The following is a 27,773-nucleotide window of genomic DNA, read 5'->3' as shown; positions in this document are numbered from 1 at the left end:
ATGATCTAAAAAGCCTACTTTGCACCATCACCTCCGAAAAGAGGGTAGCAGAGAGTTCAAGGGTTTCATCCACACTGCCAACAACACTTGAGGACAAAATAAAAAAAGATGAGTGACTATGAACAGTCAAGAGTACTGAGTGCTGTACAGGACCCCCTAGCCTGGTGGGCTCAACATGAGGCTGATCTTCCCATCCTGGCTAAGTTTGCACGTCAATATTTGTGCATTGCGGCAACAAGCTGTGCCTCAGAACGTGTGTTCAGTACATCTGGAAACATATCGTCGCTGTCCGATGAAAACCTTGTATGTCCATTTTTGCCGATTTTGAGATTTTACGATGGATACAATGTCCAGGTTCATTTCCGTATACAGTATGCGTCATGTACCTAAGTGACCAATGAAAAGTTGTGAAATCATGTCATCTGATTTTCAAGTATATCCATTTGGTGTCAAAGCTGTCAATCACGCCGCGTATCTCCCGCTCTGTGGAGCCATCTCAGCTGTCTCGTGTCATCTCATTAGCGTCTCTGGAAGCGCATCATCGGGTAGCTGAATAACACTTTGAAGGTAAGGTATTTCGGTTTTTTGTCAACTGTACTCAAGTTTAATCTAGTTGCAATATATTCACAACTGCTATTTACCGGTAGGCCTAAATTATCTAGATTAAGTAATTGTCATCTAATATTTTTATTGTGAACCTGGCTGACGAACGTAAGATAATAACTAAGCTCTCCACAGGCTAGCCTAGTGCAAACAAACTCGGTGACATTGATACGATTCAAACAATCATGTTTTTTTCTGAGTCAAAATGATCCAATTGTAGCCTATAATATAACTGTCGTGATTGTCACTAGAAAATGCCTCACTACCGTCTAGAATGGTAATTGTCATCCAATATTTTTTATTGTGAACCTGGCTGACGACGAACGTAAATGTAGTAGGCTAGGCTAAACTCTCCAGAGGCTAGCCTACTTCTCCACAGATTAGCTTGCTTGCTGCTTGCTAGTTGGTAAATAAACTCAGTGACATTGATACGATTCAAACAAATATGTTTTTTTCCAGAGTTTAAGTGATGAAATTATAGACTGTAATGTTACTATCGTGATTGTCACTAGAACATGCCTCACTCGTACCGCTTGGTAGAGGCTGAGCATTTCCAACACTATACCCAACTTGCTACGATTTCATTTGCGGAGATGTTAACGCACGGATTTCCGAAGTGAAGCTATGTTGACAGGGCATAGCGCTATATTTTTTCTGATATGGTTTTCTCCCTTCCTTCAGGATGTCTTTCTCTGTTAAGGAGCTGTGTGAAATGGTCAATGTCAGCTATGATAGGGTACTTGAGGCGAACGTGAGGGTCAGCAATGAGGAGGAAGGTCTGTAGGAAACTAGAATTGAGTCAGCCAGACAGGAAAGTCTACACTGTAGGCTATTCATTACTCTAAATGGTTTCCCTCTGTCATTCTTAGATTCAGTTGAAAGTGACGGTGGAGATACAGCTGCCAATGAGGGTAAGTACTTTAGGCTTACATTATTTTTTCTCCCAGTAGCAGCTACCTACTATTCTGCAACCCAAAGCCTATTGATGTGTTGCACATTAAGATGAAAGCCTGCCACACTTGTTATTCTGATTCCCTTGATCAAGGAAGGAATCCAAATACTAACTCATCAAGTTGTATGTAGCTAAATTAAAAATGATTACTCATAGAGAATTCAAAATGAATAGTTACTGTACGTTTGCTGGTCAAAGCTAATGATGCAAGCTCAGTTCTGAATTATTCAAGCATTGTAGTGTGCTGAATGTATTTTATTGTTGTTAGATTCTCTGGAAAGTGATAATGACAATCTCACTGAAAGTGACAGTGAGGGTAAGTATCTTATTATTCTCATTCTCAGATTAGGCTAAACTACAGCCTCCACCTCACATTGGTTTGACAGACTAAAGCCCATTACTAATTACAAATCTAGTGTATTTAATCAATTATGAGTCAAAATGAATGCAATCTTATATCAGAATGATGTCATAAGTGCATTTGTTGTACTAAATGTGTTCCTCTATATTGCTCTAAGACTCACTTGAACACGATCCTGAAAATGACCCGGATTACACACCTGTCAATGAAGGTGAGTAACTTATTGTCAATTTGTTTTTTTACATTTCTGTAAGCTACTAATGGGCTCAGCCACACGCACACACGCACACGCACACCACACACACACACACACACACACACACACCACAGCAAATGCCAAACTTTAATGCATGCCTACACACTGACACACATACTTCCACATGCTAAGAAACCATGTAAGAGAAATGTGAATTTGTGAAACATGTTTTCTTTTGTTTTTCTTTTAATCATATGAAGATGCTGTTGCTGTTGACCGGGGAAGGTCAAGGAAGAGGGCCAACCCAGACGCTTGGAAGGGTAACATCCAGAAAAGGAGAAGAATGAGGGGCCAATCATATCTTGGACGGAAAAAAATGAATTCATCAACAAAGAAGAACGAAAAATGGAGGGGCGGTGCCTGGCTGAGTCCTGCCAGAAATCCAGCAAACTACACTGCACCGAAATCGATGAAGGGAAGAGGGAAGAAATATTCAAGTATTTTTGGGGGAAATTGGACTGGAAAGAAAGGAAAATCTACGTGAAGTCACTGGCGGAGGTTAGTGATGTCAAGCGGCGCCGGACAGAAGCGGTTCAGTCTCGGAGGTCAGCATCTCTCTGCTGTTTTTTATGTGTTGATGGTAGAAGGCTCAGAGTTTGTCAGTGGATGTTCCTGTCAACCCTTGGCATCAAGCAGTGGAGTTTTTTTAAATGGGTTGGAAGAAGAGAGGAAAGTCCTGAGAAGACGGCAAGAGTGAGGGTGAGGACAGAGGAGCGGGACTTCCTAAAGTCCTTTCTTCTTGATCTGCCGAAAGTACCATCGCACTACTGTAGGTCCTCCTCTTCCAAGATGTACCTGGAGCCGTTATTCAGGTCAATTAATCATCTCCACTCACAATATAAGCAAACATGTGCAGCCAACGGCATCCAGCCTCTGTCAAGACAAGTGTTCAGTAACACCTTTAAAGAATTAAATCTGTCATTGTTCCATCCAAAGAAAGATCAATGTGACACTTGCTGTGCCTTCAAAGCCGGTAACATCGAGGCTGCTGTGTGGGAGGAACACTGCGTTAAGAAGGACGAGGCACGAGCAGAAAAGGAAAGCGACAAACAACTTGCAAATAACACCACCTTGGTTGCATGCATGGATCTGCAGGGCCTTCTCCTCTGTCCAAAGCTTCAAGCGTCTGCCCTCTACTTCAAAATGAAGCTCGGTGTCCATAATTTTACCATCTACAATATGGCATCACATGAAGCGACAAATTACCTTTGGCATGAGGGTGAGGGGGGGGGGGGGGGGGTCTCTGCCAATGAGTTTGCCTCCTGCATTGTGGACTATCTTGAAACACACCCCACTTACACTGAATTCATTCTTTGGAGTGATGGGTGTGGTTATCAAAACCGAAACCTGGTCCTGAGCAATGCCCTCTTAAAGTTTGCCACTGAAAGAAAAAAGCAAGTGACGCAGAAGTACCTTCAAAGAGGCCACACACAGATGGAATGTGACTCGGTGCACAGTGTGATTGAAAGAAAATTGAGGAACCGAGATTTACATGTTCCAGCTGAGTATGCTGCAGTCATTCGGGGAGCTCGTTCAAGTCCAAAACCATACGAGCTGAAGTATGTTGATTACAGCTTTTTCCAAGACTTCAGCAAAGTGAACATCAGCAAGTCAATTCGACCTGGTAGCAAAGTTGGCGATCCTACGGTGCATGACCTCCGAGCAGTCAGGTTTGTACATACTACTTTTTCATACATGAAACATTAGCCATATCATATTAAAATATTTTGTTTTAAAAATCTAAACTTGCTTTTGGTTCCCTCCTTTCTCTGTTCCCCAACACCCCTCTTTTCTTTCATCTCTCTGTTAGATACAATGTGGATGGCAGTACGGAGTTCAAATTACTCCACTCCGACAACCCTTCACATCCCCATCCCTGAGGAAGACGTGTGTCAGCGTGGCCCCACTCTATACATCCCCCCAGAAGATTAAAGCACTGAAGTTCAAGCACCTTCAAGAACTGAAACATGTCTTACAGAAGGACTTTCATCCATTTTACGATGCACTTGACCATGAACGATGGTCAGCTCAACAAACAATTAACATACACACCACTATTGAACGTTATTTATGTATTTATTTATTGATAAAAGCAAGTGTGGTTTTTCTGACTACCTAGATAAATGTGTTATTGATTAAAGAAATGTCAATAAATAGAACAAGTTATTGTTTATGTGCATGTTTTAAATGACTTGGTTTTATCTGTTGAACTTTGGAATTCCTATCTGCCAATCTGACAGGAAAGACATGATTAAAATCTTGCATTTAGGCAAGTTGCTATTTTATAATTCCACCTGTAGTAGCAGTAGTGAGCCTAATTAGTCGTGCTTGAATCACCTGAAGAAGAAAGGGGAATAAACAGGAACGGGCTAACTGGAGTTTAGTGAAATGGCAGCTTCATTTTTCATTTTCTTTTCTGCAATACAGTGCCAAATAAATATCATTTTGATGATAGCCTGGTGAGACAATAGCTTTCCTTTACAGTAGGCCTAACTTTATCGCTAGAAAAAGTTTTCCCCTTGTCGCCTGAGACGTAGGTCTAGGAGTGGAGGAGTGACGTTAGACCTACCGTAATTCGTTTTTTTGGCACGGTAGGTCTCGTTACAACCTCTGTCTAGCTTGTTAGCGTACTGATTCATTATCCCATAGTTAGCAGGAGACATAATTATGAAGGGACAATGAATCAGTTCACTGATTTTCATACTGACAAGATAAATAGGCTATGCTCAGTTTATTAAATAGCCTTAGGTTGGACGTAGGCTATTTAATAAACTTAGCGTAGCCTATTCATCTGTCAGTATGAAACGCGACTTGCCCATTCATGATCGGAAGAACGCGTATCGACCACCGTTACTGTAAAATATGCACGTATATCCATTTAAACTAGATTTTGGTAAAATGTGAACTATACCTTCACACTGGCAATATTACGATTATAATTAAAGATGACGTACCAAGTATGACAACGCTACGTTCAACTGCTTTGAAATTAGGGTGTTTTTTTCATTTCCTGAAAAGTAACCGTTTTGGATGTACGTGAGTTTCATCGGACAGCGACGATATGCAGTCCAAGGCGTTCTAGGTTGAGTGAGGAAAATTTGGACATGTTGGTTTTCTTGGCCAAGAATCTGACCAAGGCAAAATGCCTGAGACAGACCCAGTAGATAGTGTACCACTCCAAAAGAATTAGGGAGGGAGTAGGTTGAAGTTTAAGTTGAGAGATTGTTGTGGTCACAGCAGTCTGCTGTGTTTTTCCTCCTCCTGGGTTTGCCACTCCCCCTGTCTGTCTCACTTCACACCTGGCCGTCATCTGCAATCATGCTCACCTGGTCGTCATCTCCAATCAACTCCCCTTCATAAACCCTTGGATTCCCTGCTGTCGGTGCCAGATCGTACTTCGCTCTACAGTGGTAATGATACGTACCTGGCTCCAGTTTACCTTGTTACCTTGTTACCTCGCTACCGAACTCTCGTCTCTTGTTGCCTTTGACCACAACCTAACTCTGTTTCCCTCTGCCTGCAGTTATCCGGATCACGCAATCCAGCTCGCCTGCCTCACCCTCCCCCCGGCTTCCGCGTCCTCTACCTGCTCCTCCACCTCATTCAATAAACCCTCTTGCATCAATTCAACACCGTCTCTTGTCTGCTCTTGGGTTCAGAATCGTTATCACAACAGAACGATCTGGCCAAAATGGACCCAGCGGACATTGACAGCATCCGCGGAGCTCTCGCCGCCCAAGGCACTCAGGTTGCTGAGCACAGCCAAGCCCTCCGGGAAGCTATGGAAGCCTTTAAGAATCTCGCTACCCGAGTCACTCAGATGGGTGCGCAATTGGACTTACTAGCCCCCCTTACCACAGCGCCTCCACCGTCAGCTTCACCTCCGCCGGCCCCCACTCTCCCGACACACCTGCCACGAGCTCGTGAGCCTCTCATTCCTGCGCCTGAGCGCTACGCTGGGGACATGGGTATGTGCAGAGCCTTTTTGATCCAGTGTTCACTAGTTTTCAGTCAGCAGCCCCTCACCTATCCCACTGAAAAGGCTAAGATCGCCTACATTATGGGGTCACTTAAGGGTAACGCATTAGAGTGGGCTTCAGCATTATGGGACAGTGATTCCCCAGTCAACGATAATTTTGAGCTTTTTGTAGCCGAAATGAGGAAAGTTTTTGATCATCCAGTAGAGGGAGGGGACGCCGCCAAGCGGCTTATTTCCCTTCGTCAGAGCTCCCGCAGTGTAGCTGAGTTCTCCGTCGAGTTCCGGACCCATGCAGCCAGGTCGGGCTGGAACGACAGGTCACTATGTGGGCTTTTTCTTTCCGCTCTCAGCGAGTCAATTAAGGATGAGCTGGCTACTAGGGAGGAGTCTAACACTCTCGATGAACTGATCTCCCTTTCCATCCGGCTGGATAATCGTCTACGCGAGCGGCGTAGGGAGAGGACAGGCAGTTCCGTACCCCCGGCACTCGCTGCTTCCTATTCTCCTCACTTCCCGAGAGCTGCTCTCTCTGCCCCCGTGACACATGCAGTCACTGAAGAGGAGCCCATGCAGCTGGGGCGCACTCGTCTTACCCAAGCGGAGCGGCTTCATCGGATCAAGACCGGAGTGTGTCTGTACTGTGCGCTGCCCGGGCATCTCATCTCCACCTGTCCGTCACTACCAAAAGACAGGGCTCGGCAGTGAGACTCGGGGCCCTGCTGAGCCACGCCCCCTCCGTCCCCGTTCCTCACTATGCACGCTCACTGCTGGATGCCACTCTGCTGTCCCTCGGTCATCCCTTTCCGGTATCGGCCCTTGTGGATTCGGGAGCGGATGAGAACTTCATCGACGCCGGCTTCGCGTCTCAGGTTGGCATTCAGTTGGAACAATTACCCTCTCCATTAAACGCTAACGCCTTAGATGGCCGCCACCTGGCCCTTATTACTCACTGTACTAAGCCCCTTGAGTTAATTGTTTCTGGTAATCACCACGAGATGCTTCAGTTTCACGTCATCCTGTCTCCCCTTACTCCCCTGGCTCAAGCGGCACAATCCCCAATTTGACTGGTCTTCTGGCAAGGTGGTGAGTTGGAGCACTTTTTGTCACTCCACCTGCTTACAGTCTGCCCTGTTTCCAACAGAGGGAGGTGTCCCCTTGCCCCAGGAAACCCCCGACCTCTCCTTGGTTCCCCCCATCTATCATGACCTGGGAGAGGTGTTTAGTAAGTGTCGTGCACTCACCCTGCCTCCCCATCGCCCCTTTGACTGTGCCATTGATCTCCTCCCCGGCGCCCCTTTGCCCAGTAGTCGCCTGTATAACTTGTCCCGTCCTGAGAGGGAGGCCATGGAGAAGTATATTAAGGATTCTCTTTCGGCTGGCCTCATGAGACCCTCCTCTTCTCCTGTTGGTGCAGGATTTTTTTTTGTTGCCAAGAAGGACAAGTCTCTTCGTCCATGTATTGATTTCAGGGGACTCAATAACATTACAGTCAAAAACAAGTATGCCTTGCCCCTCATCAGTTCCGCATTTGAGCCGCTGCAGGGTGCTACAGTCTTCTCTAAGTTGGATCTACGCAATGCCTACCACCTGGTGCGTATCCGGGAGGGCGATGAGTGGAAGACTGCTTTTAACACCCCCCTCGGCCACTTTGAGTACCTGGTCATGCCCTTCGGCCTCACTAACGCCCCTGCCGTGTTCCAGAACCTGGTAAACGATGTCCTCCGGGATTTTCTCAACCGCTCAGTTTTTGTCTATTTAGACGACATCCTTATTTTTTCTCGCAACCAGGAGGAACACTTCCAGCATGTCAGGCAAGTTCTTCAGCGGCTGTTGGAGAACAAATTATATGTGAAGGCCGAGAAGTGTGAGTTCAGTGTCACCTCTGTATCCTTCCTTGGGTTCATCATTGAGAGCGGGCAAGTGAGGACCTGTCCCGAGAAGGTCAGTGCAGTGACAGACTGGCCCATTCCCGATTCCCGCAAGAAACTGCAGCAGTTCCTGGGATTTGCCAATTTCTACCGGAGGTTCATCCGTGATTACAGCAGGGTTGCAGCACCTCTCACCCGTCTCACCTCTCCTGCCCGCCCATTTGCCTGGACGCCTGAGGCGGAGACTGCCTTCTCTGGTCTTAAGAGACTTTTCTCGTCTGCCCCCATTCTTATCCAACCTGACCCCTCCAGGCAGTTCATCGTGGAGGTCGATGCGTCTGACACGGGGGTGGGGGCGGTCCTGTCCCAGCGCTCAGCTTCTGATGAGAAGATTCACCCCTGCGCCTTTTTCTCTCGCCGGCTGGTACCTGCTGAACGTAACTATGATGTTGGTAACCGAGAGCTGCTGGCTGTGAAACTGGCATTGGAGGAATGGCGGCACTGGCTTGAGGGGGCAGAACAGCCGTTCGTGGTTTGGACCGACCACAAGAATTTGTCATACATCCAGACAGCTAAGCGCTTGAATTCCCGCCAAGCCCGGTGGTCCCTGTTTTTTGGGCGGTTTAATTTCTCCCTCACCTACCGTCCCGGATCCCGTAACGTCAAACCTGACGCCCTCTCTCGTCAGTTTAACACTATGAACACACCGGCCTCCCCTGACACTATCCTCTCTCCTTCCTGCCTCAAGGTTGCTGCTGTCACCTGGGAGATAGAGTCCCTCATCCGGAAGGCCCAAGTCACCGAACCAGATCCGGGCAACGGCCCTCCTAACCGTTTCTTTGTCCCCAGTTCGGTTCGCTCTCAAGTTCTGGTGTGGGGCCACACATCGCGCTTTGCCTGTCACCCTGGCGTGGGCCGCACCCTGTCCCTCCTGAAGAGGTACTTTTGGTGGCCAGCGATGGACGCTGACACCCGGGCATTCGTGCTTGCCTGCACGGTGTGTGCTCGGGCCAAGTCCTCCCATCAACCTCCTGCTGGTCTGTTACGCCCTCTTCCTGTTCCTGGTCGGCCCTGGTCCCACATTGGCCTTGATTTTGTGACTGGTCTTCCTCCCTCTAAGGGCCACACTGTAATACTCACCGTTGTGGACAGATTTTCGAAGGCGGTTCACTTCATTGCGCTTCCTAAGCTCCCCACTGCCACAGAGACTGCCCAGCTGCTTGTGCAGCATGTCGTTCGCCTCCACGGGATTCCCGCTGACCTCGTCTCCGACCGTGGTCCCCAGTTCGTTTCCCAAGTGTGGAAGGCCTTCTGCCGAGCGCTGGGGGCCTCTGTCAGCCTGTCATCAGGGTACCAGCCGCAGACTAATGGGCAGGCTGAGAGAGCCAATCAGGACCTCGGAACCGCGCTGCGTTGTGTGGCTGCGCGCAACCCCTCGGCTTGGAGCGACCATCTCTCTTGGATCGAGTATGCCCACAATTCCATGTCCTGTGCTGCCACCGGCATGTCCCCGTTCGAATGCTCCCTGGGATACCAGCCACCCTTGTTTCCTGCTCAGGAGGATTACATCTCCGTCCCCTCGGTCCAGCACCATCTCCGCCGTTGTCGCAGGACGTGGAGGGACGCACGCACCGCTCTGCTGCGCTCTGCAGAGCAGAACCGGCGCATTGCTGATCGCCACCGGGCTCCCGCTCCTGCCTATCGGGTGGGTCAACAGGTGTGGTTGTCCTCTAGGGATCTCCCCTTACAAACTGGCTCCAAGAAGTTAACCCCTCGTTTTGTTGGCCCTTTCCCTATTATTTCCGTCATCAATCCCTCAGCGGTCACACTCAAGCTGCCTCCAGCCATGCACGTCCACCCCACCTTCCATGTCTCTCGTTTAAAGCCAGTCTCCACCAGTCCCCTCTCCCCCCCGGACGTTCCCCCCCCACCTCCCCGTTTGAGTGACAACCACCCAGCTTACACCGTCCGGCAGTTGCTGGACATTCGTCGTCGGGGCAGGGGGTATCAGTACCTCGTGGATTGGGAGGGTTATGGGCCAGAGGAAAGGAGCTGGGTTTCGCGGGGCCTCATCCTCGACCCCTCCCTCATCCGGGATTTTCATCTGGCTCACCCAGAGAGGCCTAGGCCGCCTGGAGGCGTCCATTGAGGGGAGGGTACTGTTGTGGTCACAGCAGTCTGCTGTGTTTTTCCTCCTCCTGGGTTTGCCACTCCCCCTGTCTGTCTCACTTCACACCTGGCCGTCATCTGCAATCATGCTCACCTGGTCGTCATCTCCAATCAACTCCCCTTCATAAACCCTTGGATTCCCTGCTGTCGGTGCCAGATCGTACTTCGCTCTACAGTGGTAATGATACGTGCCTGGCTCCAGTTTACCTTGTTACCTTGTTACCTCGCTACCGAACTCTCGTCTCTTGTTGCCTTTGACCACAACCTAACTCTGTTTCCCTCTGCCTGCAGTTATCCGGATCACGCAATCCAGCTCGCCTGCCTCACCCTCCCCCCGGCTTCCGTGTCCTCTACCTGCTCCTCCACCTCATTCAATAAACCCTCTTGCATCAATTCAACACCGTCTCTTGTCTGCTCTTGGGTTCAGAATCGTTATCACAACAGAGATGTTGCTACTACAGTTTTTAATGGAAACCTTTTTGGTTGTCATTGCTGCTCCCGTTTAATTCCTTTTATTTCACTATTGTAAAATTGCTGAATAGTAACATTATTGTTATGCATTATTGTTAATGTTACGAGTTTCTTATTAAAGTCTGTTATGAATGACATTTTCTGTGTTCTCTTTTTATTTAAAAAAGTACCGAAATACATGTTAGTATCGGTACCGGTACCAAAATATTGGTATCGTGACAATACTAGTCAGGTATGACCAAAATGTTTTTATTTCAAAAGTGGAAAAAAGTTTTGCTACTGCCAAAGATTTTGTGTAGTTATAGCTTTTTTATTTTTGTATGTACTTTTGATGTTCCTGTGCTAGATGTGACCACATTTGTCCGAAGTTTTCATCAACACTGTCAGACATTTTTAAATTGGGGGGGAAATCAGGAATAATTTAGGGCAGCTATAAGTCAAAGGATCCCTTTCCCTCCTTCTTGGTCTTGCTGGCGCCACAAGGAAACTTGAGCTCTGGTAAGTTTTTTAAAGTACTTTATATTTCATATCTTTTTACTAATGCGCACATGTCACAACCATAGAGTATCAACTCCAAAGTGTCTAAAAGTCAAACATCTGTTTAAAAGTTTCTGCAATATAGCTTTGATTTATATAGATTGGTAGGACCATAACCAACCTGTGAAAAACAAAATGGCTCCTGTGAGAATCATGCATGATATAAGAAGAAATGTGCTATTTTGTCAACACCATCAGACGTCAACACCGTCAGAATTTGTGTCTGACGGTGTTGACACTTTCTCTGATGGTGTTGACAAAAGCCATTTTAGTGTCCAATTTAAGCATTTCAAATGTTTTTTGAAAACAGTTCTAGGATAACTACAGACAGACAAGACACAATCACTAGGAACAAAGTAAAGCGTCAAAGGATGATTCTGTCCGACACAATGCTAAACCTTCACACTACATTTCTCCACCAACACCAAGATATTCAGCTTAGTTATTCATCTTTTTGTGCATTGCGCCCATTTTACATCACACCACCAAGAGCCTCTGATAGAAAGACATGTCAATGTCAGTATCATGAGAATGCAAAGATGATGCTTGAAGTTCCACAATGCTGTGTCAACAATTAGGCTTGAAGAGTTTCAATCTTGTGTGTTGTTCTCCAACAAGTGAGTCATGTCTTTTGCGCACCTGCTCTCGGTGCCAAAAAAAAAACCATAGGTCTGTCTGTACAATTAGGGGAAACGCAAGTGGAGTGGGAACAGTGGACACGCATTGAAGATCGAACCGAAGAAGGCGTTCACTTCAACACAAAACTTGTAAAACACACTGGTACTCTGAGCTTATGATTCTCTACCAAGACAAACTAAAAACTGAGACGACCACACATGTCCACTTGGTGAAAAACCAAACCAAGGAGTACAGAGACATGATAGCTAACTGTGATGATACCACCGTTATTGTGCATGTGGCTTCTCTGAGGCCTGGAAATGCAAATATGCCTCAGAAATACAAGCCTGTCACTATGGACAAAACCTTCCACAGATCACACTTCATACAGGCATGTTCCACACCAAGCACGAAAAGGCAGGGTTTTGCAGTTTCTCAGTCCAAGCGCCAGGATGCTGCAGCCATCTGGACACATATGCATCAAATCCTGACAGACATTCGTGCAAGATTTCCAAATCTTGAGACAGCACACTTTTGGTCAGATGGCCCAAGCAAACAATATAAAAACAGAAAGAATTTTTTCCTTGTCTGTGCTGTTCCTCCCCAGCTGGGATTCAAGAATGCAACCTGGAATTTCTTTCCAACATCACATGGGAAGGGTGCCCCTGATGGCATTGGGGCAACAGTGAAGAGATGTGCTGACAGTATAGTTCTTAGAGGTCAGAACATCGTTGATGGCAAAGACTTCTATGAGAAGGTCTCCAACAGCCTAAGTGGCATCCATCTTCAACTTGTCACCAGTGATGATTTCCAGGCTTATGACATTCTCCTTACCCAACCATTGAAATCTATCCCTGGAACTAGGAAGATCCATCAAGTTGTGGCTGAGGGCAGTGTCATCCATTGTAGGCACACTTCCTGTTTTTGCAATGTACCACGCATCTGTCCTTGCTTCAGTCCAGTTACCCATGCTTGGGATTGCATCCCTCAAGTCACTGCTTCAAAGAGTCCTCTGGCGATATTGATGGAGTCCATGGAAAATGAACCCAGTGGAGTGCCTGAGGGCACAGCAACTGGGATAGGCCCCAGTGATATCCAGAGGGAAGATTGGCTTGTTGCGATGAACGACCAGTACTGGTGGTTTGCAAAAGCATTATCTGTTGATGCAGAGCATCAGGATGTTGAAGTCGAATTTTTTCATCCTCATGGGCCAAATGTCCGTTTTCAACAAAAAAAAAGGAAGCCCAGATTTCTGCTTTGTTCCCTTACCGGATGTTCTGGTGAAGCTGAGTGCACCATCTTCACCGGCTCGCTTAAGCAGCACCAGGGAGATATATCAGATTTCTCCTGAGGTAATGGACTACATAGAGGGGGAACATGTGTCACGTCTGTGTTGAACCGAACTCTGGCCCCCCCCCTCTCGTCACTTTGACACTCAAACACCTCCCCGACCTCTGCAGCCACGTCAGTCCTCCCCACGACTACATCTCGTCATAGCTCAGTTTGCCAGGATTACCAGATTGTTGGACTTTTAGTTTGTTCGCGCCTTACTGCGCTGTTTAGTTCTGTTTGCCTCACTCTCGTAGTGAGGTTCCAAGTTTCTTCCTGCACAACAGTGCATTTGAGTTTAGTCAGTAGTTCTTAGTTTAGCCCCCGTATCTTTTGTGCTTTCCTGTTTATAACATTTCTCCTGTGTTTTGAATCCTGAGTCCCATTTGTGAACATCTCCTGTGTTTTGAATTCTGAGTTGCCTGTTTTTGCTCGTGTTTCCTGTTAACCCTGTACTGCCAGTACTATTAAAACTCCCATCACAGTTATCTTTGTGTCGTCGGCCAATTCGTGACATGTTAATCATCTCTTACCTGATTAGTAAACTGTTCCTGAATACATTGTCCCTGTCTTAGCCGTTATTCAAGAAAATAATTCTAAATATCAAGTGTCTTCGAGTATTAGAGTTTTGTGAATTGAGATTTTTCCAGTTGGTGATGATTTTATCGTTCCTGCAATTTTAATTTGTCAACTCCATCAGTGCCCTGTCAACTCCGTTTGTGCGTTGTCAACTCCGTCAGATCACTTTATTTTGACTATTTCTTTAAAAAGGGCATGTGTTTTATTCCTTGAAGGATATATGTTCAGAGACTAACACATGTCCAACGTTCATGTGTATTTCTTATGCTTAAAAATGTCACTGTTAAGTCTGGAGGTTAAAGACAAATGTATCTGATATGTACGATTTCAATTATAGTAATTAATCATTGACTTCTCTGGCTTTAAAACTGGTATTTCATTGATTTCAAAATATTTGTGCATAATTAGGGGAACTGGGAAACCTGATGAGTGAAAATCAGTGTGATAACATAATTTAAAAGAATTTATAAAAGTATTTTTATGTTTCTGACGGTGTTGACAAAAAATGAGTGCTCATCCAGCAAAATTGCAATTTATATTAAAAATATACAACTGGGAGGTTGAACCAAAGCATGTTTGGATAGACAATAAATAATTGAACAAAACTGTATTCATATATTTAGCAAATTATCAAAATATTATTTTTGAAAATGAAAACCTGTTTTGTCCCTTGTCTCAAGAATCACTGAATTAATTAATTTTTCAGACTCAGACTCACTGGCTTTGGCTCATTTTCTGTGAAGAACATATATCAGAATACATTTTTAATGACCACACACCGTACACCCCCCCCTACACATTTCTATTACATATAAGATGTCCGGGTCCACTGGACCCAGGGCTAATAGAAGTGTGGAAATTGATGTTCTGTGTGTGTGTGTGTGTGTGTGTGTGTGTGTGTGTGTGTGTGTGTGTGTGTGTGTGTGTGAGAGAGTGACAGAGAGAGAGAGAAAGAGTGACTGTAAATGTTAGGGTTCCCACACAAGGTTGCAATATTGTTGCAAAATTCAAGCATCAACACTGTCTACTCTTGTTTTCCTGCACATTTGACCCTCTTTCTTGCGGGAATCTTTATTTTCTCACACTATCTGATACAAATTGGAGGCGGGACACTATAAATATAGCTTTGCCAGTTTGGTTTCTTATCCCAACCGATCAAGATGGCCAAAAGGATCTCTGCGCAGAGGGCCCTGGAAATGATTTTGGAAGAGAGAGAAGTTTTTGATGATGATGTAGAGGCAGAGGATTCAGAAGAAGAGGTTTCAGAATTTGAGAATCACATTTCTGAAAATTCAGAGTCTGACAGTGACTCTGAAGAAGATGATGAGATTGAGCTTCAGCCAGTTCCAAAACGAAGACGAGCCACAGGACCAGGCCGTCAGCAGCCAGCCACAGGACCAGGCCGTCTGCAGCCAGCCACAGGACCAGGCCGTGAGCAGCCAGCCACAGGACCAGGCCGTCAGAAGCCAGCCACAGGACCAGGCCGTGAGCAGCCAGCCACAGGACCAGGCCGTCAGCAGCTAGCCACAGGACCAGGCCGTCAGCAGCCAGCCACAGGACCAGGCCGTCAGCAGTCAGCCCCAGGACCACGCTGTCAGCAGCCAGCACCAGGACCAAGCCTTCAGCAGCCAGCCCCAGGACCAGAACAAGACAGTCAGCATGGAGCAAGTGAGGAAATATGGATGTCAAAAAATTCTGAAATTGAATGGTCTTCTCGCCCAACAAAAGAGCCACCCCGTAAGGCTGCCAATGTGATAAGGATGCAACCAGGGCCAACACGGATGGCAGTTACTCACACACAGGACATCAAGTCTTCTTTTGCGCTTTTCACAGATTCCATCCAGAAAATTATTCTTGACTGCACTAATTTAGAAGGAAGACGTGTTTTTGGAGAGAGGTGGAAGGAAATGGACCAAACCCATTTACATGCCTACTTCGGGGTTCTTATCCTTGCTGGAGTTTTCAGGTCCAAAGGGGAATCCGCAGAATCCCTGTGGGATGCAGAAACTGGCAGAGAAATTTTCCGTGCAACAATGTCTCTGGAAAACTTTAACATAATTTCCAGGATTATCTGCTTTGACAACCGAGATGACAGACCAGCTCGACGGCAGAGAGACAAACTAGCTGCCATCAGGACAGTGTGGGACAAGTGGATGAGCCGCCTCCCCCTGCTGTACAACCCTGGGCCAAATGTCACCATTGATGAACAGCTGATGCCATTTAGGGGCCGCTGCCCCTTTCGGCAGTATATACCATCTAAACCTGCAAAGTATGATATAAAGATCTGGGCTGCCTGTGATGCCACTTCCTCATATGCTTGGAACTTACAAGTCTACACAGGGAAAGCTGATGGAGGAGCCCCCGAGACAAACCAAGGAATGAGAGTTATCCTGGACATGTCTCAGGGACTCAGTGGACACAACATCACATGCGACAATTTTTTTACCTCGCACAAGCTGGGACAGGAGCTCCTAAATAGGAAGCTGACCATGGTGGGAACAATACGGAAAAACAAGTCAGAGCTCCCACCTCAACTGCTGACTCCAAAGAACAGGCCTGTCAAGTCTTCCAAGTTTGCCTACACGGCTGACACATCCCTGGTATCCTATGTGTCAAAGAAAGGCAGGAATGTGGTACTCATGAGTACACTGCACGGGGATGGAAGAATCTGTGACCAGGAACATCACAAACCAGAGATCATCAAGGATTATAATGCCACAAAAGGAGGGGTAGACAACATGGACAAGCTGGTGACGGCCTACAGCTGCAAACGGAGGACTCTACGCTGGCCACTGGTGATATTCTTTGACATGTTGGACATCTCAGCAAACAACGCCTTTGTCATTTGGATGGCACTGAACCCAGAGTGGAACAGAGGGAAGCTCCAGAAGAGACGCCTCTTTCTTGAGGATCTGGGAAAGGCATTGGTGAGACCACATAGAGGAAAGACAACATGTCCCCAGAACCCCAGCCTCTGCAGCCGTCGTGAGGAGGATTCAGGAGGAGAATGCTGGTGCCCTATCCACCCAACCTACAGAACCACAATCTGCAGAAGCTGAAGTAAGTGTGTGATGCTGTTGCAGTACATGTCTGGCACTCATGTCTTGTGAGAGAGAGAGAGAGAGAGAGAGGTGTTAGAAAAATTCCTGATCTTTTCATTATTCTAGGTTGTGAATACCAGCAACAAGAAGAAGCGGTGCGAAGTGTGCGGACCCAAGATGGACAGAAAAACACAATATACATGCATCAAGTGCAAAAAGTATATCTGCAACACACACACAGTAAAACTCTGCCCCTCATGTGTTGTATAGGCTAGTGGCTAAAGGCCATGTGTTCAATGGGGCTGATGTGTTGTCTTGACTGATATGTTTACTCTATGTGTTCATGTGTTCAGCTTGTGTTGTGCACCTGAATGGGTTAAATTTCTTGAGTTCAAAGAAATAAAAGTCAATTGTTTTGAAAAACCTTGCTTCACTTGTACATTTCTTATTTGTTATATCTTGATTTTCTTTATTACGTTTTAAATAATAAGTTATAAATGTGATCTAACAAAGGTAAAGGGCAAATATTAACCATATAAATACTGTTTATACTGCTTGTAATTGGGATTAAGTAAACATCTGTTGAGTATTTTAACATAAAAGTGCTTGATTGTGAGGCATTAAAAACCACAAAATGCTACGGGTCCACCAGACCCACAAACACTGGCTGAGTAACAACAATATGAACACCACACAAGGGTTAAGAAGATGTTCACCTCCTTTCCCCTCGACCATCCACTCCTGAAAGTGCTGGACCCTGCAGCTCGCCTTGACATAACTCCAGGGACAGGTAGATAGATAGAAACAGTTTCAAGGGACCTGATGAAACCCATGAATAAAGCTGGGCATAAACACCTTATTTACTTTACAGTGGAAAGGCTAGGGGCCCTGTTCCCTCAGTTGAGGCTGAACGACGATACAATACGTGAAGAATTCACAGACTACCAAATCACACCTCATGAACAACTCCCCCAAGAAGCCAAAATTGATCGATTCTGGGGCCTGGTAGGGAAGGACAGGAGATTTAATGAACTATCAAGACTAATGAAGGCATTACTGTGCATACCTCACAGCAATGCAAGCTCTGAGCGAGTGTTTAGCATGGTTAGGAAGATTGTGACAGAAAATAGAATGTCATTAGACAACCAAACTGTTTGCGCTCTTCTTTCATGTAAGATCAACCACACTGACCCAGCTCACAAATACACTCCTTCAAAATCAGTCTTGAAGAATGCTAAGTCTGCAACAAATGCATACAATATGTCAAATGAAAAGAAAAACTGTAAAAGAAAAGCAATATGAAATGATAAGAATGTGTGGAATGAAGATAAAATGTAAAGACAAGCCGTGTTAAATGAACAGAAAATATGCAAGCGTTTTAATAAATGTTTTTCATATATACCCTTTTGTGTTTTCATTTAGGCAATAATGAATGTTCACATCATGTCAATGTCAACAAAGGTAGGCCCATCATTGGCTTTATGTACAGCAGCACTACTTCCTGAAGCCAGCTCCTTTGTTTCCTGTCTGCCATTATTGGACAAACTGATTAATCCAGGTGTGCCTGACCTCAGTAGTGACAACAACAATAAATCAGACACACCTGAATTAATCAGTTTGTCCAATAATGGCAGACAGGAAACAAAGGAGCTGGCTTCAGGAAGTAGTGCAGCTGTACATAAAGCCCATTGTAGTTTATAAGTGTTTGACAAGTGGTGATTTCAGCTTAGATACCAGAGCTTGGTTGGGGTGGTAGGACTGCTCGCGGCGGGCGCCGGAAAATTTCCCTTATTTTCAAATCCAAAACTTGACAGGTATGATTTTGACATAGGCTTATTTATCTCTATAAGCAGTATTTAGATTTTTTTAACAGTTCTATTTATCTTTTTAACTGTTAATGAACAGCATTAAATCACTTTTTAAACCAACATGAGTATCTAAATGATCTCAATGAAATAATCACATTAAAGTATATCAGAACAATATTATTACAACCTGACATCATATTCCATCTGTCTCCTGTCTCATTAAATAGCTATGGTGGTGGCATAGTAGTTTAGCCAGCTACACATTAGCTATATTGAACACCAAAGTATTTACTCATCGCTAGCTTAGCGGTGCTACCCGCGATTAGCGCCGTAGCTAGCGATCTTTCTAAAGTCGTTTTTTCACATATCACAATGGTGCAATAGTACCACGGTGGGTTACAACATTGGATAACATCTCTGCAACTCCGACTGGTTTTATGAAAGTATCTCAGTAAGCAGCATGTTCACATGAGCTAACATCAACAAGCTGACAACGAGGCCTAGCCTCTTAGCATGTAGCAATGCTCTTACCGGAGTCTAACAGAGGGCTTACACGGTTGAAGCAGCTCCTCTCTCTCTCTCAACAACTCACGAGGCTCTCTCCTAATAAACAAGAGATTTATCAATACACTACGCGGGGGTTAATCATTAATTTATGAGGTTTACATAACATTTCATACCCAAATTCGTCAGCTCACTCAACGAACGGCACTCACAGGCAACGTCTCGGTTGAGTCTCAGGACGAGCACGCGCTGCGTGGTCGTGACCATGAATACAGGGCTGGTGCGCCCCTTGTGGTGGGGCATAGTAACTCTTATATTACGTAAATGGGTTTCATACTCATGTGGGTTACACCCTCCCCTCTTGAATCTGCATGAGTCCCTTCATGAGCCGGTCTCTGGTTCACATGGGGGCTATCATAGTTACCGATAGTGTCTAGTGCTTGGTTAAAGCTCTGCAAAATACTATGTGCAAAAGACATTAAAGGGTTTCCCAACTGAGTGTAATGAAAACGGTCAGGGGGTTGTCGTGACCTTTCTGACCTTCCTTGACCGTCATGTGGAGTCATTTGTGTTTCCATCTGTTTCAGTTTCACTTTCAGTTTGTTTTTCAGACATCTCAGATGCTTGAGTGTGGTTTTCCTCAGCATCTTGTGGGATCTCCACAGGATTCTTCTCCACATCAGTCTCAGTTTCATTTATCATGTCTGGTTCCCTTTCATTTGTCATATTCAGGGTATTTGTCACATCCGTTTCGTTCGTCACATCCGGTTCAATTGTCACATCCGTTGTTTCGTTTTCAGGTATCAGTTGTGTACTGTCCTCTCCATCAGGGGGCTTGTTGAACATGACCTCGGGCTCCTCTCCTACCAGCTCAGGAGGTGTATCGACAGGTTCGGCAGGGGGATTGCTGTCATCAGGCGGAACATCCTGAGGCTGGGAGGTCAAGGAACCCGATGGCATAGCCGGAAACTCTCCATCCTCGGGGTTTGCATTGAGTTGCTGCTGAGTGAATTTTCCTTCTGGAGCAACAGAGGACCAGTCAGGATAGATGAGCAAGTCGTCCTCAGATTCTGAGAGTTCCTCTGAGAGTTGAGGGTGACTGTCTTGTCCTCTGCTTGCGAACCTTAGGCTTGACTGGTTCAGTTTTCTCCGCTTCGGAGAGGTCACCACAAGCAAGCAGTAGGTCCCTGTGTAGAGTTCGGATGGGACCATCTCCATTGATAGGCTGTACTTTGTACACTGGTCTCCTATCTTTTCCAGAACCTTGTTCATAGTGGACTCCCACTTGTCCGCAAGCTTGTGTTTACCCCGGAACCTCAGATTTTTCACTAACACTTGATCTCCTTCCTTTAGTGTCGACTCTCTTACTGCCTTGTCGAAGCGGCGCTTGTTCCGGTCAGCAACCTTTTGCGAATTCCTGGTGGCAATCTGGTAACTCTCTTCGAGGCGTGCTTTCAGGTGTTTCACGTACTGAGAATGGGATTTGGGTGAGCCATCTTTCACAGGTAAGTAGAAGGCGATGTCAACAGTTAATCGAGGTTGGCGTCCAAACATTAATTCGTATGGGCTAAAGCCTGTGACATCGCTCTTGGTGCAATTATAGGCATGGGCAAGTGGTTTTACAAAATCTCGCCAGTGACTTTTTTCCTTGTCCTTTAAGATTCCCAACATGCCTAACAGGGTTCGGTTAAACCTCTCTACGGGGTTTACTCTTGGGTGATAGGGCGTAGTGCGCACCTTAGTGATGCCTGCTAGGGCTCAGAGTTCTTTGATGAGTTGGGACTCGAAATTCCTGCCCTGATCACTCAGCAGCCGCTCAGGAAAGCCGTAGTGCACGAAGAACTGCTCCCAAAGCGTTTTGGCAACTGTTGTAGCCTTCTGGTCCTTTGTCGGTACTGCAACCGCATATTCGGTAAAATGGTCTGTAATGACCAAGATATCTTTGGTATTGTGACTGTCGGGCTCGAGCGACAAGTAGTCAATGCACACCAGTTCCATGGGGCGAGTTGTATGGATGTTCACAAGAGGTGCTGCTCTTTCTGGTTGCGTCTTCCTTCGGACACAACGCCCGCAGGTCTTTATCTTTTTCTCCACATCTTCAGCCATTTTCGGCCAATAGAACCTTGTTCAAACCAAGTCCAGGGTCCTTTCCAAATCCATATGTCCCATATCCTCATGTAAAGACTTGAGGATGGAAGCACGAAGAAACTTGGGGGCAACGAACTGGTAAGTTACACCATCTCCTGATTGACGCTTTCTGTACAACAGACCATTTCTCATCTCCAACCTTTTCTTTTCCTTGAGCATCAGCTTAAGCTCCAACAAATCGGGAACGAGGTTGGCTTCATCTCCGCCCTCCAAGACTTGGACAACCTGTCCAATAATCGGGTCGGACTTTTGATGTTCTTGGAGCTCTCCTGGGCTGTAGGTAGGTATGGTAGGACACCCTAGCACATCATCATTTTCATAGGTGTCTGGAACTGCATCCGGATGGATAGCGAGGGATTCAACCAAGGTGATGGAAGGTAGGTCGTCGTCTGCCTCGTTTAGAAGACGGTGTTGACACAAGACAGCGATTGCTTCCACAGGTAAGTCTTCTTGGTCGGGAGATGAAGAAAAATGGTGGGAAGTGAATCTTTTTATTCTCTCCTTCTCCTCAAGATAGGCATGATCGTCAACCATACTGTCATGCGGCCGCCTAGAAAGGCCGTCGGCGTCCTGGTTGCTCTTTCCAGCACGGTACTTTATGTTGAAGTCGAAAGTCGAGAGAGCTGCTAGCCAGCGATAGCTGACAGCGTCTAGTTTGGCTGACTTCAGAACATAAGTTAACGGATTGTTGTCCGTTATGACAGTGAATGTATTACCAGAAAGGCAATCATGGAACTTTTCCACGATCGACCACTTAAGAGCTAGTAATTCGAGCTTATGAGCGGGGTATCGCTTTTCACTCGATGAAAGACCTCTGCTCGCATAAGCGACAGCTCGCATTTCGCCTTCCTGTTCTTGGTACAGGGCAGCCCCTAGACCTGAAGTGCTGGCGTCGGTGTGTAGCACGTATAGTAGTTTCGGGTTAGCAAAACCAAGAACAGGTGCAGACGTCAGTTTTTCAATGATCATGACGAATGCCTTTTGACATTCAGGCATCAAACGCTCATTAAAGGGTTCTTTGGGGTTTAAGTACACTCCAGGGTTAGATGTTCTGGGACCCTTCCGATAAGGTGGGTAGCCGCTGGTCAGATCATTCAAGGGTTTGACTATTTTTTAATAGTCACGCACAAAGCGGCGGTAGTACCCCGCGAAACCCAAAAAGGACTTGAGCTCGCCCAGGGTTTGGGGTCTAGGCCAGGTGCGGAGAGCACTGACCTTGTCTGGGTCAGTCTCTATCCCTCTGCTCGAAATAATGTGGCCTAGATATCGCACTGAACTCTGGGAAAAATGGCATTTCTTGGGCGAGAGTTTCAGGCCATTCTCTCTCAGCTGCTGGAGGACGTGCTTGAGCCTGGTTTCGTGCTCCTCTAACGTGCTGGAAAACACGATGATGTCATCTAAGAACACCAGTACTTCTTTCAGATTGATGCTGCCCATGAATCTCTCCATCAGTCGTTGGAAAGTACTGGGGGCATTTGTGATGCCTTGGGGCATGCGATTGAATTCGTAAAACCCCAATGGACACACGAAAGCGGTTTTGGGCTTATCACGTTCCTCAATCTCGATTTGGTAATATCCACTTTTTAAATCCATCACTGAAAACCATCTGGATCCAGCAAGGACTGAAAAGGCTTCCTCAAGATTGGGCAATGCGTAGGCGTCTCTGATTGTCAGTGAATTCAGTTTGCGATAATCAATGCAAAGACGGACCTCTCCATTTTTTTTAAGAACTACTACAATTGGGGAAGCGTAAGGGGACTCTGACTCACGAATCACCCCTGCGTCTAGCTCACAGCTTCGTAGTCGTTTTGGTGGATTGGTCGGGGTCTTTGTTTGAATGGTGAGTCGTCTTACAGATTTATATGGTGTTTTACTTTGGTTGCATGCCCAAAATCAGTCTCACTGCAAGCGAAAACATCACGATACTCATCCAAACTGTGTGTTACTCGGTCTTTCCACTCACTCGGAAGGGGCGAATCACCAAAGTCGATGGTGAAGTCGGACTGGTCTGGTCCTTCGGCTGGTTTGGGGGTACCAACACAACATGTCACGGTGTCAGTGGGTTTGTCTGTATCAGGTAAGTTGTCGTGAAGCTCTGCAATGACACAATTTGAAGGAAGTGTGACATCGTGCTCGTTCTCATTTCTCACCCAAACAGGTAATTTGTGGGGACGGTATCTGGGTAGAGTGAGGAGACAGCACTCCACAAACACACCACCAGGTAAGGCAGAGGATTGAGGCTGCTCGACCATAACGCAATCACTGGGGGTGTCAACTTTCACGTACCCCTCTAAGCAAACTCTTGCTTGAGCAGGTATGACTTGCTGCACTTTACCTTTTAGAGTGGCCAACCCTACTCTCCCTGTAGAGGTAACTGTGTGTCTGAGTTTGAGTACACAATGATCTGCCTGTAACCGTACACAGAGGACAAGTCATTTGGGTTTCTATCAGTACAGTGTTCCTGATACAAAGTGTCGAGTGCATTCGTGCCAATGAGTACAGGTAAGTCACAATTACTTCTGCGGTCTGGTACTACTAAGGCTAAGGTGGAGATTTGGTGCTCGACATCAACAAACTCTTTTGGAAACTTGAGTGATGGGTACATAACCTAAATAGGGGACATTTTGACCGTTAGCGCCCTCAACATCGAGGGCTTGGAAGGGTTGGATGGGGTGCTCTGACAGGTGAGTTTTGGAAAAGGAAGCGGTCACTGTGGTCACCTGGGACCCTGAGTCAAGTAGACATAGAGTATTAACTCCTGACACGCTAACATCAGCAGTACCTTTCTGTCCTACGAGTCCTCGGGGAAATTTAGCTTGGGGCTCTGCTTTGTGGGATCGAAGGAAGGTTTTGGTCCTAAACTTTGGGTTGGGACTGTCATTCTTTGCTCCAGTTCCTGGTTGTCCCTCCACAGGAACTGCATTTAGTTTAAATTCTGTACCCAGGATTCTTGCTTTTGTTTTAGCTCTCGGCGCTTCTTTTCAACTAACTCAGGATTTGCTTCATTGTTGCAGGAAGGCGCAATATGGCCGTCTTCGCCACACCTGAAGCAGTACCATGGGCGGGGCTTTTGGTTGGTAAGTTTTGATTCTGGAGAAAGTGATTGGTTTTCTCCACCAGGGGCTCTTGGCTTAGCCTTCTGTTTATTACCTGGCTTAGTAGACGCTTGGTTTGAGCGCAAGGATGCTTTCAGGGAAGCTATTTGGGCTTGTAGCTCTGCCATTTGCTTTTCAAGTTTTTGTGGGTCGTAGGGGGCAGCTGTTACCACGTCGCCATCAGTGGCATAGTCTTCCACTGAAAGGGTGTTTGACTGGACTTTTGTTCTGTTAGCCCCAAAGTGTTGCTTCATCCTGCTGGACTTAGCAGCTTGTCTGTCCTCCTCAGCGCGCACCGACAGGAGCAACTCGGAAAAGAGAGGCTGGTTAATCTTTTTCTGTTCAAGCTGAAGACTGGTAAGTAGACCGTTATTCCAGCAGCCTCTACAGAACTGCTTAAGCAACTGGCGGTCTGAATCACGAGCAGCTAAACCACCTCTTTTGATGACCTTGCTCAAGATTATCTGCAAGCGCTGCATATAGCCAGAAGGCTTTTCTCCAACGTCTTGGTTCGTGTTTAAGAACTTTGCAAAAAGCTCATCGCCGTCATCGATGATACCATAAGCAGAGTCAAGAAGGGCGAGATATTCATGAGGAGACGCATTGGGCCCAAGATGTTTCACAATCGTGGAGGCAGGCGGGAGAAGACTCTCAACCATCTTCCTGGTGGTATGTGCGTCAGACATGGCAGGGTCTGCAAGGAGCCGCTCAACATTGCTGCGCCACGTATCATAATCAGACTCTGCACTGGAACAGGGGATTCTCCCTGAAAAGGGTCAGAGTCGGGTGTTGCCATGGTAGTGTTGAGAAAGATCAGTGTTCTTTATGACATGCTCAACCACTACTTTCTGTATCTCTGGAGTGGAGAGATGCTCAGAAGGTAAGTACCCATGTGGGATCTTAGGTGGGGATGACAACGCTGCACCTACCTCGGGTGGGGAACCATATTCAGGAGGGTGGGTCTGATTTTCACCTATATTGATAGGGGTTACATCAACTGTATGCACGGGACTGGCACGCGGAGATTCCCGATTAATCCTTGATGCGTCTGATTCAGTTGTTTTAGGCTTTGTGGATTCTTGAATCCGGGCTAGTTCATCTAGCAAAACCTTTTCAAAATCTGCTCCGCTTAGCTGAGCGACATCCTTCAGCTCACATAGGTAAGTCTGAGTTAAAGTGGAACCTTTGTCTGCAGTATACAGCTCAGACAAGAGCTGAATGTAGTGAACCACGTTCGGATTACTGGTAGGTCTATCAACAGGTAAAGTACCTTTAAGATACTCAATAGCTCCACCTGAACTATATTCTACTATAGCTGTGTGTTGGAACTTAGCTTCACTGCTGGAAACTTTAATTACCCTTTCAACTTTTCCATACTGTGCTAAGTAATCGTATACTTCGTTATCTACCTCAATACCAGTTACACCACTTACAAGCAGGGAGTTAGGCACTTAAACATTCTCAGATTTAACTGTCTCCATGTTTGTACTTGTATCACAGTCTTATGAAAATCAATTGGTATCAATGTTCACAGACAAATGCAATAAATGTCACACTGCTCAACCTCATGTTCAGAGGACTTAAACCAACTCCTGGCTGGCTCGCCAAGTTTTATATAGCGCCCGTAGTCTGATCAGCAACGACCTTATGACACTTACACTCTTGCTAGGTTCGGATAGTTGGGAGTAGTTAGTCAAGTGCGAGAACATGAGGTTAGAGTATAACAATTTATTGCAACACGCAATTTTCTTGACAGTGTATGGAAAATAAATGATACAAAAACATAGAGCTCTCTTATTAAAAAAAACAAAATGAAAGGGTCCCTTCTTCTTCACTAGAAGTCAGAGTTCAAGTCCCTCAGGGTGTATGCAATATTCTGTCTATGTACTACCCGGGTAGGTTTTTGTATATCTTATCTGTGCCAGTGAGTGAACGACATGATGGTTCGAGGTCCTCTGCGTGGATCCGCGGCTGGCCACACCGTGCTCCGCTCCTCTTAATCAGGGTCCTGGCTCGCCACCGAACCAAAGGTTCGGAAATCTGAATCCGTTCCTAATCTGAAGTCCCAAAAAAACCAGTCTACACATAAAGTGCAGAAAAATAACCATTACTCTCTATCACATGACATCATTCCACTTCCATTTTTCACTCTAAATATCCATAAATATACCCAGATGCAGGATATACAGTATTCAACCATTGTAAATGAGTCTGCATACATTTACAGTACAGTATAAGTATTTTTACCATGAACTTGTATTTTGACATAGGCTTATTTATCTCTATAAGCAGTATTTATATATTTTTAACAGTTCTATTTATCACTATTTATCTTTTTAACCGTTAATGAACAGCATTAAATCACTTTTTAAACCAACATGAGTATCTAAATGATCTCAATGAAATAATCACATTATGTACACATTAAAGTATATCAGAACAATATTATTACAACCTGACATCATATTCCATCTGTCTCCTGTCTCATTAAATATGGTGGTGGCATAGTAGTTTAGCCAGCTACACATTAGCTATATTGAACACCAAAGTTTACTCATCGCTGGCTTAGCGGTGCTACCCGCGATTAGCGTTAGCGCCGTAGCTAGCGATCTTTCTAAAGTCGTTTTTTCACATATCACAATGGTGCAATAGTACCACGGCGGGTTACAACATTGGATAATATCTCTGCAACTCCGACTGGTTTTATGAAAGTATCTCAGTAAGCAGCATGTTCACATGAGCTAACATCAACAAGCTGACAACGAGGCCTAGCCTCTTAGCATGTAGCAATGCTCTTACCGGAGTCTAACAGAGGGCTTACACGGTTGAAGCAGCTCCTCTCTCTCTCTCAACAACTCACGAGGCTCTCTCCTAATAAACAAGAGATTTATCAATACACTACGCGGGGGTTAATCATTAATTTATGAGGTTTACATAACATTTCATACCCAAATTCGTCAGCTCACTCAACGAACGGCACTCACAGTCAACGTCTCGGTTGAGTCTCAGGACGAGCACGCGCTGCGTGGTCGTGACCATGAATACAGGGCTGGTGCGCCCCTTGTGGTGGGGCATAGTAACTCTTATATTACGTAAATGGGTTTCATACTCATGTGGGTTACATACGCAGTAAAGTTTTACAGGTAATAGCCTACATTTTAGCTTGTCCCATTAAGAGAACTCTGAATCAACCAGAAGCATATGGATGTAACACATCACATGAGATATGTCCCACCCTCCTCATTGTTATGTTGCCCATACATTGGGTATGGGTCAATTGTGTATATATCTGATACATTTTTGACCTGCACCACTTAGGGAAAACTGATTCAACAACCATATATTTTCTGAAAGTATGTACCTTCAGAGTGTGTCTAACATAGGTTTTTGAAATGTCCCACTCTCCTCTTTCCTTCGCTGTCCATGCACTGTGTATGGGTAAACCGGATGTATGG

The 27,773-nt window shown here is 45.8% G+C and overlaps 1 long non-coding RNA gene and 1 pseudogene across 2 annotated transcripts; both read left to right on the top strand.

Moving 5' to 3' along the window:
- Window positions 1-348: 348 nt before the first annotated feature.
- LOC134865302 (uncharacterized) lies at window positions 349-2,709 on the top strand. Of its 2 annotated transcripts, XR_010165931.1 has the most exons (4): window positions 349-567; window positions 1,473-1,514; window positions 2,074-2,127; window positions 2,373-2,709. It is a non-coding gene; the product is annotated as an uncharacterized LOC134865302 (long non-coding RNA). The 2 variants fall into 2 exon arrangements; XR_010165930.1 differs by lacking the exons at window positions 349-567; window positions 1,473-1,514 and adding an exon at window positions 1,693-1,871.
- Window positions 2,710-14,882: 12,173 nt separating this feature from the next.
- Window positions 14,883-16,794, top strand: LOC134864833 (piggyBac transposable element-derived protein 4-like; annotated as a pseudogene).
- The last annotated feature ends 10,979 nt before the right edge of the window (window positions 16,795-27,773 follow it).

The sequence above is a fragment of the Eleginops maclovinus genome, chromosome 5 (assembly GCF_036324505.1).
Source record: "Eleginops maclovinus isolate JMC-PN-2008 ecotype Puerto Natales chromosome 5, JC_Emac_rtc_rv5, whole genome shotgun sequence".
NCBI classification, from domain to species: Eukaryota; Metazoa; Chordata; class Actinopteri; order Perciformes; family Eleginopidae; genus Eleginops; species Eleginops maclovinus.
Note: the sequence above shows the minus strand (reverse complement) of the source record. Positions and strands in the feature narration are given on the sequence as shown.